We start from the raw sequence: 14,583 nt of genomic DNA on the forward strand, positions 1-14,583 counted from the left end.
ACACCTTCTGTTGCCAATATACCACACTTGCATCTATCACTAGGAGAGGACACACATGGCCACGGTGCATTTTCACTTTCAAACTCCCGCACTTCCTCCTCTGTTGGCCACATTGCCATTGGGCCGTATATATACTCATTGAAATCACACAACGGCCACCCATCCTGCAAAAAACCCATGACGTGAACTACTCATATGTAAAGTAACTACAAAACGCTGCTCCAACTTCCAAGCAATAACATCAAGTTAAAGTATGAACAATATATTGCAAAATTATAACTGCTAGCTAAACGACATACTAATATTCTCGTAATATACTTACATGAGTCTTTAGGGAGCATCGAAAGAATGGAGTAAACTTAGGTGGATCCCCTAAGTTAGGACGCATAAGCTTAGCAGGAACACCACACTTGCACATGGGAGGATCCCTCACACGCCTACAAGCAGCCTCCTGCTTCTCCTCATCGGTCATCCTAGGTGGGTTTGGTGGAGGAGGAACCCAACGCCTAAACTGATGGTATGGTTTAAGCTCTGTGCTATGATATGGGAATAGGCGGATCCTAGGATCATATTTGTCGGGTCCATCGATCCACTGAAAGAAATCGCAAGGTGCGGCAGGCAATGGATCAAAAGTCCATTTGCATACATAGAAGGCTCTTCCGGCTGTCTTTGGATGCCTTGATTGTTTCACCTCTGCTTGCGCGCCGCATCTACAAAGTGGTACCGGAAGAGCAGGAGGTACGGGACCAGCAACATTGGACTCGCCCACATAATGCACATACCACCTACGTCATTTGTATTCACAACCAAACGACGCCATCTCACCTGGAAATCAAGTGCAACAAATTTAATACACAAATAAACTTTACACACGTAATCCATACTAGCTATATACATCATTTTGATAAAATGTAAACACTCGATCTACAAAATACAAACACTGAAACAGAAATGAGACTAATTAATTGAACATATAAAAAAAATACATGTCATGTAAACCACACAATTGGATGAATATATACCTAAATCGAAGCATTCAACGAGTTCTACACGTCAATATCGCGGGCAGAGACTCAATTGCGTATGAACTACGTATCATCTAACACAATACACCATTGCATTTCATTGAAATTTCAAATCACTAACCTAACCCTAAGTCACCTAAACATCCTCCGATCTACCAAATGCAACGGTAAAACACGAGAATAAGTAGGGGAATACCTTCCACACGAAGCAGGGATCGATTCCCACTACTTTCCCCCACCAAAAACGCCGGATTTTTGGTGGATTTGGGGGTGGGGTGGCGGGGGCCGGTGCTGCAAGGTGCTGCTGTGTGGTGTGTCTGGAGGAGGAAGAAAGGAGGGAGGGAGGAGGAAGGGAGCCGGCGCGCGGACTAAGTGTTGGCCCTGCCGCACCAGGCGGGCTGGCGCGGCAGCTGCCGCTCGCCCACGTCAGCGCCCGCCAGTGCATGTGGCGCGGCAGCATCTTCCTGCCGCGCCAGGCGGTCTGGCGCAACCAAAAGGGTTAGGCCGCGCAAATAAAACCCCGCTGAGGTTATTTTTAAAAATAAAAAAGGGTTAAAAATAAAAAAAAGTTCCCGAACTGCTTGGCGTAACAACTGCCTATGCCATGTGGGCCCCTAATGTCATCCGATCACGGCACACTAGGCTTAGCCGTGACGACGAAAGGTTGCGGTGCTCCTGCGCGAGTTAAGGTGCTACTATGCTTCCAACCCACTGATGCACTTTTAAACGTGCATAAAAATTATCTAAAAATATAAATGGATACTCCTTATCATAAATAAATAAGAATTGTGCAAGATGAAACAAAAAAGAGAAATCAATGCATAAATAGTAACGTTCATGCACCTATTTGTCTTTATTGTTTTATCTTGTACAAATTTTTGTTAATCCTCAAATTTTGCACGATGGTTTTTTTTTAGAAGATGACAAGAAGTACCTATTCATATTTTTAGATGAATTTTTGATGCACATTTAGAGATGCATCCACGGGTTGGCAGCATGGTAGCACACTAACCCGTGGGAGCAGCACGGTGGGCGGTGCAAATGTGCCGATGTTTGTTGGCGGACGAAGCAGGTTTCATGTGTTTTCTGTTAGTCTTATCCCCATCTATCTCTTCTCACTTCACCGGGAAGAAAACCACCACTCATCTCTCTCCATCCAAGCGCCCGGGCCCGCCCATAACCATGGAAGAGCTCGAGCCTTGGATGCCTATGACTATGGATGCGTTTATAGTGCACCAGAAGTAGATGCCTACTGACTCTGTATGCGTTTGTAGTGCACCCGAAGCAGTTGCATCTGTTGGATGCACAAAAAACGCACCAGCAGATGCAAGAAATCTTCGGATGACAGGTTAAATTTACGGAAAGTGCATAGGCTAAAATGCAAAAGTGCATTAGTCCATTCGCCAATGATTGAGCATATACCTAGTAATTTTTTTTATTTTTTAGGAGTGCCTATTTGTCGCCCGAGTGAAATCAAGACTCTCGTCACTTGATTTTTTCCCTTATTGGATTTGCATCGAACACTTCTGGATCATCGTCTTCCTTGGGCTAGCACTACCTCGCACAGGCATAGTCAGCCCCACAGCCACCTAGACGAGCCACCGCCCTGCCGCGGGCACAGTAGGGTCTCGCCAAAGCTTCGCGCCAGCGGACTGCCAGCTCGGAGCTCTAGCAAGAACCTATCGTGACCATGGCAACCTCCTCTACACCCTACCCCACCGCCGTCCCTGCCCTCGGTGAGGGCGCCGTCGTATCACCCACCCTGCTGACTCTGCCCTAGGGATGGCAATCGGGTTGGTCTGGACCCGAGACCCGTGGGTTTCAGACCCGATGGGGGCGGGGGTAGGTTCGGAATCCCCTCGAGGGTCTCGGGTTCGGGGACCCGAAATAGGGTGGGTGCGGGGCCGGGTTATAGATTCTCCCACGGGGGCCCACGGAGCCCCAAATTTGGCCCATGAAGCACGAAGCGGTCCAGAGGCCCAGACTCACCTACTCCCCCTTTTCCTCCATCTCTCACCTGCTCCCCTTCTCCCCCATCTGCAGACTGTGGCTGTTGTCCTCTAGCCCCCCACCCCATCCCCACTCCCCAGCGGTGGCGGCGACCGGCGCGCCCGGCGCCCCCGCACGGCTGGCCCTATCCCTAGTGGCGGCCAGCGCGCGAGCCCCCATGAGACCGGGCCTGTCCCCAACGGCGGCTGGTGCGCCCAGCACCATTGTGCGGCCCACCAGGCCTCGCCCGCCCGATGCTGCATTCCTCGACAGTGGCGGCCGGTGAGCCCCTCCCTCAGTTGCCGGGTCATGGATTCACGGAGACGCGGACTCAGGCGCGTCCATCTGGATCCTGTCCTAGCCATCTGCAGTCCGTCCGTGGCGTGTACGCTTTCTGCTTGCTCGGCTGCACACCAATAGGCAAGCTCTCCCTATCTATTCCTCCCTTCTAGTCTAGTCTGAGATACTAGCAATCAGCAATTGGAGAATGGAGATGCAAGCAAGCAGCCATTTTTTTATCTCTCTTTTTCGTCCAAATCAGCCCAACAACATCAGTTCCTCAATCTTTCTTTTCCGCTCCTCCTTTTCCAAAAGAACAAGGCAATCAACAAGCAGCCGCTGGTTGGCCTCGGCTCGGGTGTCGGGCCCCCGTTGGGTTCAGGGCGGGTGCACCGTTTGCTACTTCGGTGCCAGGGCGGGTTTGTGGCTCAGGTTTCGAGGGTGGATCCGTGGAAGCTCCACCCAACCCTAACCCGTCCTGTTGCCATCCCTACTCCGCCCATCGGTGGTTCTCCACCGCCCAGCCGGTGGCGCCACTGCCACGCCGGTGGCGCCACTGCCACCTTACCTCGTTCATTGCCTCCACCATCGAGCCATCTTGCCGTCGGCAACATTTCTCTAATCTTGGGGAACATTGGGAGGCTCATCAGAGCTGGAGCTTCAACCACCCCCTCCCCTACCCAGCACCCTAATCCCCAAACTTTGGACCCTAATTTCTCACCGAAGACACTCGTCGTCTGAAAGTTGTTGACGGTAGTTAACACGCCAAGTTGTGAACCGCAAGCACATGGATTATCGTAGCTATCCAAGGTTTATCAATCCGTGGATTGGCAGTGAACTGACTAGGGTTCTCTATCTAGCTAAGCGGGTCTAATCCTATCATGAAGCATGAATTGCATATAAAGGTAAATCCAATCGTGAGATAAGTATTATAAATAGGGTAAACAGATCACATCCATATATATGAGGTAACACAATTAAAGGTAGCATGAGCCTATTATCTATTTGTTGTAGTTCCAGTCAAAATGGTAACCAATCTATGTAGCACCTTGATAAAGATTCATCTCTCAGAAAGGCGGCTCTCAAGCGGCCTACTTTCTTGTGGTCACCACTGCGAGGTGCGTGTTAACGGCTCCGATTTCTTAAAACTTTACCTCAAATGACTCCCACAATACTCGCCATCGATCCTACTCAACGCAATCATTCAGCCTTTTCCCTCCCACATGCTGTCACCATGCAAAGGTAATCACACCGACTTCTTACGCACTACTAAGATGTATTCGCAAGATATAGACTAATCACCACGATTACATCTATTCCTACTAAGAGCATATGCTAGCTAAACATATGAGAATAAGCATGCATCATAGTAGATCAAAGCAATCATAAGATTAGATTGATATCACCATCATGTATTCATAAGCCTTGATGATCACAAGGCTCGGCTCCAGAACTCCACCATGGCTTCGTCGCGCAGGGACGACCATGGCGGCTAGGGTCTAGCCTAAGCCATCTCCTAGACAACCTTGAAGACTTGCAGCGGCCTTCAGCTCCCTCTGGTGTGTAACCCTCTATTCGTCGACTTCTGGTAGATTGATCTTGTGTGCCGATGAATTTTGGGCATACTCATAGTCTGGAAGATGTGTGGCTAAAATAGGAAGGCGAAGAGAGCAAGGAAAGCCCCAGGCCGATCGGCCTGGCCCTTCCATTTATCCCCTCGCGCCCAACTTCGTTGCCAAGTCTCTTCTGATGTTCTGGAAGCTTATTTTTGTATGCATGTGGGCCTGGCACGTCGATAGCTTCGGGATAAGATTGATCTTTGATAACTTTCCAAATCTCCGCTGATCTTCTTCGATTCCTCTTTGATCTCAAAGTGATACCTACCATATCTTCACAATCTTAGCCCTTAAGTAATCTTTGAGGAGTGCGTGCCAAAAATGAGTGTCGGAGGGGGCCATAAGACCCCTGGCCGATCAGCTTGGGCTTGTTTTGAGTCCTCTGGCATTCATTTTTAATATGTTCGTTGCTTGTTCAGGGCTTAATCCAAACATATGCTTTTAGGTCCAATGTCCTACAAAAACAGAATGTCCTCCAAAATACAATGCATATGCGAAAATGGGGTTATTTTCAGGTGCGAAGTGGCGGGTTACTATAAGAATATATATGAAAATACCACTTAAATAGCACTAAAAGTGTATCAATAACGAGTGCCAACAATCCCCCCATGCTTAAACCTTGCTCATCCTCGAGCAAGTACAGGATACTTGCTTAATCATGAAGTCAAGATTGCCTTTCAATGTCATCCCTACCCTTAGTTATACATAACAAGATACATTGCTCTCTCAAGATTTAGCATTTAAAGTTCATGTTGTGACCGGCTATTTTTCATCATGGAAGATACACTAGCAATAAAGAACATGCCACAATAAAATAAATACAATACTTTTGAACTTAAGTGAACTTCAGACCTTTACCTTGTTCTATCATGAAGAGTTTTTCAAAAAGATACAAATCCAACACAAGTGAGATTCTCTTGCAATAGTTCATAGAAACACTCATCTCATCAAGTCACTCAAGCCCATACTAGATTATTTTCAACCTATTCTACTCATATATGAAAGTGGAAGGCTTATGTGAAGCTTGGTAGGTAGAAACAACCCTAGCAAAATATTGTATCTGAAATATTATCAAACTAAGAGAGAGATCTATTGGGATTACTGAGACTTGTCAAAAAGGCCATGGAAAATAAATGTTGGAGAGGGAGAGGGATGAAACACACACATTTAGATAAGTGGACATGTGCAAGTGGCAAATGAATGATCCTAAGACACAAATAAAGTCCTCGTTATCGGATTGCACATGGTTGAAAAATAAGTATGGATCAATCCTTAATCTTGAGAGCATTGGGAACTTTTAATGAGGCTCAAAGAACCGAGGAACATTTTATTATTTTCTCCTTTATTTTTTCTCTTATTCATTCATTTTTCTATTCTTTCTTCTTTCTTTATTTTTCCTCATTTTTATTTCTGTTTCCTTATTTTTTTTTATTTTACTCCTCAGAACTTCTTGCAACATAATACTTTACTCAGTAGTAGTCAGGGATAATGCAATGACTCCCCCCCCCATACTTAGACAATGCTCATCCCCGAGTATGAAAAGGAAAAAAGATAAACTACTGATGTAAGTACCAAAATCTTCGATCGTCCGGAGAAAAAAATATTTTATTCCTCTGGAGGGACTTCCACGTCAAATTTTAGAGGGAATAGAGGGGGAAACACCTCAGGCTGATAGGCTTGAGGGTGTCCAGGCCGATCGGCCTGGACCCTTCTGGCCTCTATTTTTGTCGCTTTTTTATTCTCCATACTAGTAGATGCCTCCAGGTCTTGATTTTCTTGAAAAGACATTGATTAATTTTCTGAATCTTTGTTAAATTATTTTTCCGTACTCAATAATAGGTTGTGGTCAAGGAGGTAGTCACAAAAAAAAATGAAAGTTTGGGTTTAGGTTGGATGTCCAGCAAGGTTTGTGAAATTTCCAGTATAGAAACTCACAATGCATGGATAGAAAGGCTAGCAAGAAAAAAGTTTACACAAAGGAGATGGCCACCTTCTAAGTCTCATACCACAGAAATCAATCTTAATCCAACTCAACAAAATATGAGTTTGCAATCTAAAGGTTTTATCATGAAAGATCATATATGTATATAGGCTCTGGTAGGTAGAATTTTGCAAAAGATTCATAAATGTAGAAAGCATATGAATCAATTTTAAATAAAAATAAATCAAGTTATCATGTCATCAAAAAACTTATATCAAAAAGCAACATAGAGTTTGTGGATCTAGAGTTTAGTCATTTAACCTCCACAATTAAAAGAGCCGATATTTAATCAATTTAAGTTCATTAAATAGAGAGCAATTAGTCAAGTCATATACAACATTTTGTAGGTAAAACAAAACGGCAACCTTCATCATTTTTCCATAAGCAAGATTATACCAAAATTATTAACATCTTGGTGAGCACAAGGTGATGGTGATCATGATTTAAAGAAAATAAAAACTAGGTTGTACTCCTAGTAGCCATGTTATTATCGTGAGATATACAAAGGTTGCATCAAGTCCATGGTTGAAGGCTTATATACACAGGCATTTAGAAAGAGATGGGAGAAGGTTGAGGAAAAATTTACCATCCTTTCGATGCTTGTAAGAAAGTGTAGCCCAGCTTCCCCCATGCTTAAACATTGTGCTTAGCATGGAAGAAGAAAAATGAGCATATTTTGGCGACTATGATCCTTGTATTCTTCGTCCGGCAAGTCCTCCCCCATGCTTAGTATTGTGCTAGGCATGGAAGAAGAAGACGAAGCTTTTTGTGATTGTTGAAATCCTTGTTCTCAGCGTCTACAACCTATCTTTATGCTTCTTCACTTTTGTCGCCTTTATTGTCCTTCAATTTCGTCTATTTTCATGAAAGTGTTTCACCATGCCTGCAAAACCATTCAAGTGCACAAACTACCCCCGAGGTGACTGTCGGGAGCAGAAGCAATCGCCAACAAACTAACAACATCCCTAATACTTTAATTTGTGGCATAGCTAATTCAGTAAAATCAAAACAAAAACCTAATGAGTGTACGTGAATGCAAGTCTGAATGCAAATGATAGGTACGATCATAAACAAAGACAATGTTTGCACCAAGTTCTAAGCACCATGCTTACAATTAGGTTGCTGAAATTCTCCATAGCCATAAAATAATTGTTAATCAAGGTCAAACACCATGCTTATCCAAGATCGAAAACCCTTTCCAACACAAGAAAAATAGAGCGCATTGTAAAGCTTAAAAACCAACCAATGCAATATGGAGACGAATAGCTAGCAAGGTTTATAAAACTGAATGATGATGGTCTCCAATCATGTCTAAACACCATGTTTACATAAGATTGCAAAAGGAAAAATGTAGCATTAACATAGATATGAAAGCATTCATCATAAAGGTTTTTAGGAGAAGGCCAAACTAACACATGAATGATGGAACAAATGCAAATGCACATGCAAAAGGGTTAGCAAAAACAAAGGTTAGCAAGGTTGAAAAGACTATAGATGTTGTTCCGCAATTAGTTGAGTCAAAAAGAATTACTTAGAATGACAAAGCAAGGCTGACCACTTCATAAAAAGTCAAGCAATATCAACAAGAAAATCATTCGTCGAAAATCTCCAACAACCAAACTAACAAGGCCAAGGGTAGGTTCATAGGAATCCTATATTTTTGGCTTGAAATAAGAATTTTAAAGAGAGAAATCAAGCATAGAAATTCTAACTAAGGGGGTTTTGAAAAACAAAAGGAAAAGAAAGGGTTTGTTTTTTTAGCAAAAACCTGTTGTTTTAGGATGGCTCTGGGTAAGGGTGTAGTCAGAACGGAGGCAAAAATAACTCAAGCCGATCTGAATGATGCAGCAAGCTAATCAACACAAGTTAATCAATCTCTGCCTGGCCCTTCCTTTTATCCCCTCACGCCCAACTTCGTTGCCAAGTCTCCTCTGATGTTCTAGAAGCTAACTTCTGTATGCATGTAGGCCTGGCATGTCGATAGCTTCGGGATGAGATTGATCTTTGATAACTTTCCAAATTTCTGCTTGATCTTCTTTGATTCCTCTTTGATCCCAAAGTGATACTTGCTATATCTTCACAATCTTAGCCCTTACGTAATCTTGGAGGAGTGCTTACTAAAAATGAGCCTCGGAGGGGGCCAGAAGACCCCTAGCCGATCGGCTTGGGCTTCACCAGGCTGATCAACCTGGGCTCTTTCTGAGCCCGCTGACCTTTGTCTTTGACATGTTTGTTGCTTGTTCAGAGCTTTATCCAAAAACTATGCTTTTAGGTTAAATTTCCTGCAAAAATAGAATATCCTCCAAAATACAATGCATATGCGAAAACGTGATTATTTCAAGTGCCAAGTGGCGGGTTAGTATAAGAATATGTATGAAAACACCACTTAAATGGTACTAAAAGTGTGTCAATAACGAGCGTCAACAAAAGTGCATTTGCTCCCCTAAGTAGGTTTTGGTGTTGATGACATGCATAATTAAGGGACTAATGATTTTATTGAGAAATTGACATGTCTAAATCTATAGAAGTGCAAAGATGTAAGAAGGACCCCCAAGGTATTTGAAGAAAGGTGTTCAAGCATAAAAGAAAATTGATTTATTGCTTTCTAATTTTGAATTTGAGTATAGGAACACCGTACTATAAAGGGGGACGGGGCTAGTTGGCTTGAAGATGTCAAAGTGCTCATTTGAGATGCTAACTACCCATGAGAGATACCTTAATCACACACTTGCACATGCAATTTCTCACAATTTATGTGAGTGTCGGAAGTTCCGACACGTGCCGTAAGTTTTCAATAAATTTCGACAGGGGGTGCTCAGTGGATTTTATTTGCGTAGTGTCGGAAGTTCCGACCCTATGTTGGAAGTTCCAACAGTCACATAACCAGCACAGTAATGGCTAGTTTTTGGGGGTCGGGTATATATTTATACCCCCTCATCCCCTTCTTCAATGCTTGCTGACCTAACCCAAGACAAACTCCTCCTAGAGCATTCAATACTCCTCCCTACTCCCTCCTTGAGCTAATCCTTGAGATATTTGAGCTAGAGCGTGGGTGAGAAAAAGATTTGAGGTGTGTGACTCCATCTTTGAGTGTGAGGTCAACCAAGTTCATCTCAAGAGCACTTGAAGCATCTTCGGTCTTTGATTCATGTTTGTTACTCTTGTAGCTTGCTTCTAGACGGTTCGACGTTGCCCATTTGAGCGTCCTCTTGTTGTGGTGCGCCCAGGAAGTTTGTATCGCAAATCCTCTTGGAGGATTCATAGTAAGTGACCTAATCTTTCTTTGTGGTTGATTGGGAGAGGTAAAGGGTTAGTGTCAAATTTAGTGACCGGTAGTCCACCAGGGGATTACCCAAGTGGTAGATTTGTAGATGGGGGAGATCGTAGGACTAAGAACTCGAATGGTAACACAGGGACGCAAGATTTAGATAGGTTCGGGCCTCCAGAGAGTAATACCTATGTCCTGTGTTCTGGTGGATTGTATTGCTGATCACAGGTGCGAAGAGTTAACGTGCGTTGGGGTGAGTTGAGGTGCGTTACCCCCAAGGGGTGTCCCTGTCCGCCTTATATAGGCTCACGACCTAGATTACAAGTCGGATAGGATCTAATCCTAGTTGGTTGTTACATGGAAAGTAATTTTAGTCGGACTACAACAAGTATCCCATAATATTCGGGCAGAATCGGTTCGCTCGGCCTCCGAACTTGTGCTCCATGTATCTTTATGCCTTGGCCCGCATAGCGTGGTCGGGCGAGCCCACCTGTCAAGGCCGACCAGTATCCTGGTCGGTGGGGACCTGTGGGTACCCTTATCCCTCAGTTAGTGAGGACCCAACTCTTTGTGAGCTCCTCAACGGAGATGTAGCTTCCTTTGCGGGAGTGAACTTCGGTAAATAAATCTTTTGTCTCATGTGCTTGTTGTATTCTTCAAGTTCTTGTTGACCTAGAACTTGTTTTGTACCGATCTACATTCTTGTTAAGTTTCTCTTATAAAGATCACCTGTAGTAATCTCTATACTTCATTGCTGAACTTTTGATTCAAATAGATTATGCAGTTTCAAGTTTAATTTTGAATTTCATGTGGCTCATCTCCTGCCGTCAAAAGTTCTGCCCCTATATCGGAAGTTCCGGCACAATGTCGAAAGTTTCGACGTATTTAACCGCTGCGAAGAATTTTTCAGGAATTTTAGATTGAGTCTATTCACCCCCCTCTAGGCATCACACGATCCTTCCACCGTTGTTGGTGGAGAGCCCCAGCTCCCAGGCCATGTTGAGTAAAAAAGAGAGCTCAAATCACTTGAGTGACGTGTAGCTTTCCCCTTTAGTTAACTTTATGAAGAACTGGAAAAAGAATTGTCGACCATGCATTATTCTAAAGAACAATCCGCAAGCAATAAAAAAATGTACTACACCATTAGTGGTGATTTAATCTAAGTATGGGGATGCTCTAATCCGTTATATAAAAAGGGAAAAGTTAAACATCACTCCCTTAAGGCCAGTTTCAAAGGATTATCACACTACGCCAGAAAGCATTTGTGCTGGCAGCTAGAACAGGTTTGTGCTAGCGGGTATCGCACCTACCAGCACAAATGTCGTCTGTGCTGGCAGGTGCTCGCCCGCCAGCATAGACCGCTCTCTTCTGGTGGGCGACATTAGCCACCCGCTAGCACAGATGCTTTCTGTGTTGGAGGTGTGGTTACATCACCCGCCAGCATAAATGGTTTCTGTGCTGACGCGTGCTTATACCGCTCGCCAGGAATATGTATTTTCCCATTCAAAATATTATTTCCCATGAGTTATTTATAATTTTTATTTCCCGCCAATTTTTAGCCGTCAAATTGAAATATGTATCTCCAACCACATAACAACAAACTTGAATAATAAATAATTCACATTATTACAAACTGCATCGTACATAATATATAATTCACATTATTAAAAATCCAACATTTGGAATAGAGCTATTCTTTGCCACGCTAATATTGAAACTAATACGCCCATCTATGAAGATTTGTGCACTCGTCCGCCATCAACACGCCATCTTTATCAAAGAATGCTCCATCCTCATGACAAATCTCGCGTAGGATGAAACTCGCCATGTTCGTACAAATGTTGTTGTTTTGTTTGTCTTCGATCTTGCTATAATTACTGTCGATGGTAGACATCTGCAGGTATACAATAAATGAAGATTAAGATGTATTACCATTAGGAAGTTAGCACATGGTAGTGTATAAGAGACCTACGTCTTCAGGGTTCGCTCGGTACCTCCCATTGTTTCTGATGAACTCGTACACGTAATATTCACATAGCACAGACCTGGGAGATTGCTTGTGGCACTGCAAACAAATAGAAAAATGATGAGTTGTTATTATTGACAAGCCTACATTATATGAAAAAAAACCAAGTTTTTATGTTCTTACGAATCTATGATATATTATTTTCATAGCTTTCATCATTTTTGGATTGTGGACCCCGCCTTTTAGTATGTAAAGCTTGTACGCACTTTGAGGATATAAAGACAAGAGTTAATAATACAACTTAGGTGCATAGAATGTCAACATACATTTAAGTACTGCTAAGGAATGTCTTACTTTTGTATAATGCCTATGAAATCCTTGTACCTACCTCTATGATAGCTGGCTGAGTCGAGGACCACTGCTTCTACTAGCTTGGGTAAAATAATGATGCAAATCCAGTGGTCTCTAGATTATATTAAAATAATTTATATTATAGACGTCATTAAATAGCACCTAGTATATATATATAGTAATTAAAACTAGCTTACTCAAAATCGTAAGGAGCCATGATATAATCCTTGTCAGCCTTTTTCTCCATTACTTTTGCAATGTATATGGACACTTTGTGCATTTCTTCTCTGTGGGCTTTTATTTTTATAGCATCTTTCTCCGCTTGTGTCTCTGCTGCTTCTATTTGTGCTTTGATCGTTTTCGTCATTTTGAGCTTGTGCTCTCGCTTGCTTATTCGTGTTGGGTCAAGGTACACTACCTTGAACCTGCCGTGCGTCAATTCTCCCTCCCTCCATTGCATCCTACAGAATAGGTTGCTTAGGTACTTGAAATAAAATACATATGTATTTAAAACTCATGTATGTGGTACATGTGGACTTACAAGCACTACATGGAAATGAGATTCACGTCAAGGTGTTGTCGATGGTAAAGTCTGTGCAAATCCTTGAAATCAATCACAATCTGGTATGGGAGAACGCCAAGGAAAACCTTAGTTGGGACATGCGCGGTGATTGCTCGAATGCCTTGCTTCATTGCATTCATGATCCATCCATGCAGCTTATTCTGTTCCCATGGACCCTCCAGCAGATCCCACCAATACAAGAATGGTTTGTCATGCTCATAATCTATTGGGACATCATCTGACGCAAATAAATTGAGGTTTTGATGCTTTTCCTTTTGTCGAGAGGTGTTGCGAGTTACAGATTTTTCACCGGAAGATGAAGCTTTCTTCTTCAATACATTTAAAAACTTGTCGACGTCTGTTAATAGAGCCTTTTCATATGTGCTGACCATACAAGGTACCGCTAGCCTCTTGGGAGGTGGAGATGCCGGCGAAGGCGATGTTGGATCATTAACTTCTAAATTATCTACCTATTCATCACCTTCTAGTGCTGATGTCTCATCGTCCTCATTGAGAGCTTCTTGGACAGGTGATAGCATTGGCTGCTCATCCTCATTGTTAGCTCCCTGCACATGTGACAGTGTCGGCTGCTCCATGTCTACATTTGAATATGGAAGGGGTAGTTCTTGGCTCATCCATGAGGTTTCTGGCAATGCATTCAGAACGTTATCTCGATGATACCACAGTATGTACTAGTTCATCACATCACCAAGAACATCAATCCCCTCATTAGTAGGGATATCTATCTCGCACGACTCATCCAACACCGTAACAACTTGCACCCAGGCATATTCTGCCAGGGGTGCCTTTGGGAACACATGACCCATTACTGCCATGCCGGTTGCGACCTCTCAAAACTTATTTTGTTTCCTTCCATAAGTTATAACCAACCTACATGGTGTATCCACTTGTATGTTATCAACGGGATACCTCACGTTTGCAATGGAGCCAGCACTACTCGGAGCAACGAATCCTGTTTGCGCAAGTAGCATGGTTGGTTCTGCCTGTCGTTGACCATCGGATACTGTTGGGTCAGCCATCATTTGGCTCATCGCATGGTTGGCAAATAACTCTAAGAACTCCTGCTTGGCGATTTCTCTCATCTTCTCTTCAAGGTTTTTCTTATAACGGTTGTACTTCATGTAGCTTGTTTGGTCGTTGGGGAATGCTTTACCCCAGGGCAATGTTGATGACATCCCTCGAACACACCCAAAGTGCTCCGCGGTTCCAATCGTGATGATTAGCTGATCTTTCTCCATGTCAGCCTAAAAAAACCCTTCTTTTGTGCCTCGACAAGCTGTTCCAACCTTTTGTAAATTAGCTTTGTTGAGGGTGTTTGAATTTAACCTTGCCGTCTGGTGTTACAATCAGAATTTGAGCTAGTATCCAATTCCTGCTGCGCTCATCCAAGTCTGCAAACATATCCGGTAAACCAGCTCTCCTCCATTCTTCTTCCTCTCTCCTCCATTTAGTGATCTTGGTAGCGTACCCTCCTGCACCCAAGTGATGGGGGTTCTTGGCGGTTTTTATAGCCTTCGCGATATTT

Source organism: Setaria italica, chromosome VII, assembly GCF_000263155.2.
Source record: "Setaria italica strain Yugu1 chromosome VII, Setaria_italica_v2.0, whole genome shotgun sequence".
Lineage (NCBI taxonomy): Eukaryota > Viridiplantae > Streptophyta > Magnoliopsida > Poales > Poaceae > Setaria > Setaria italica.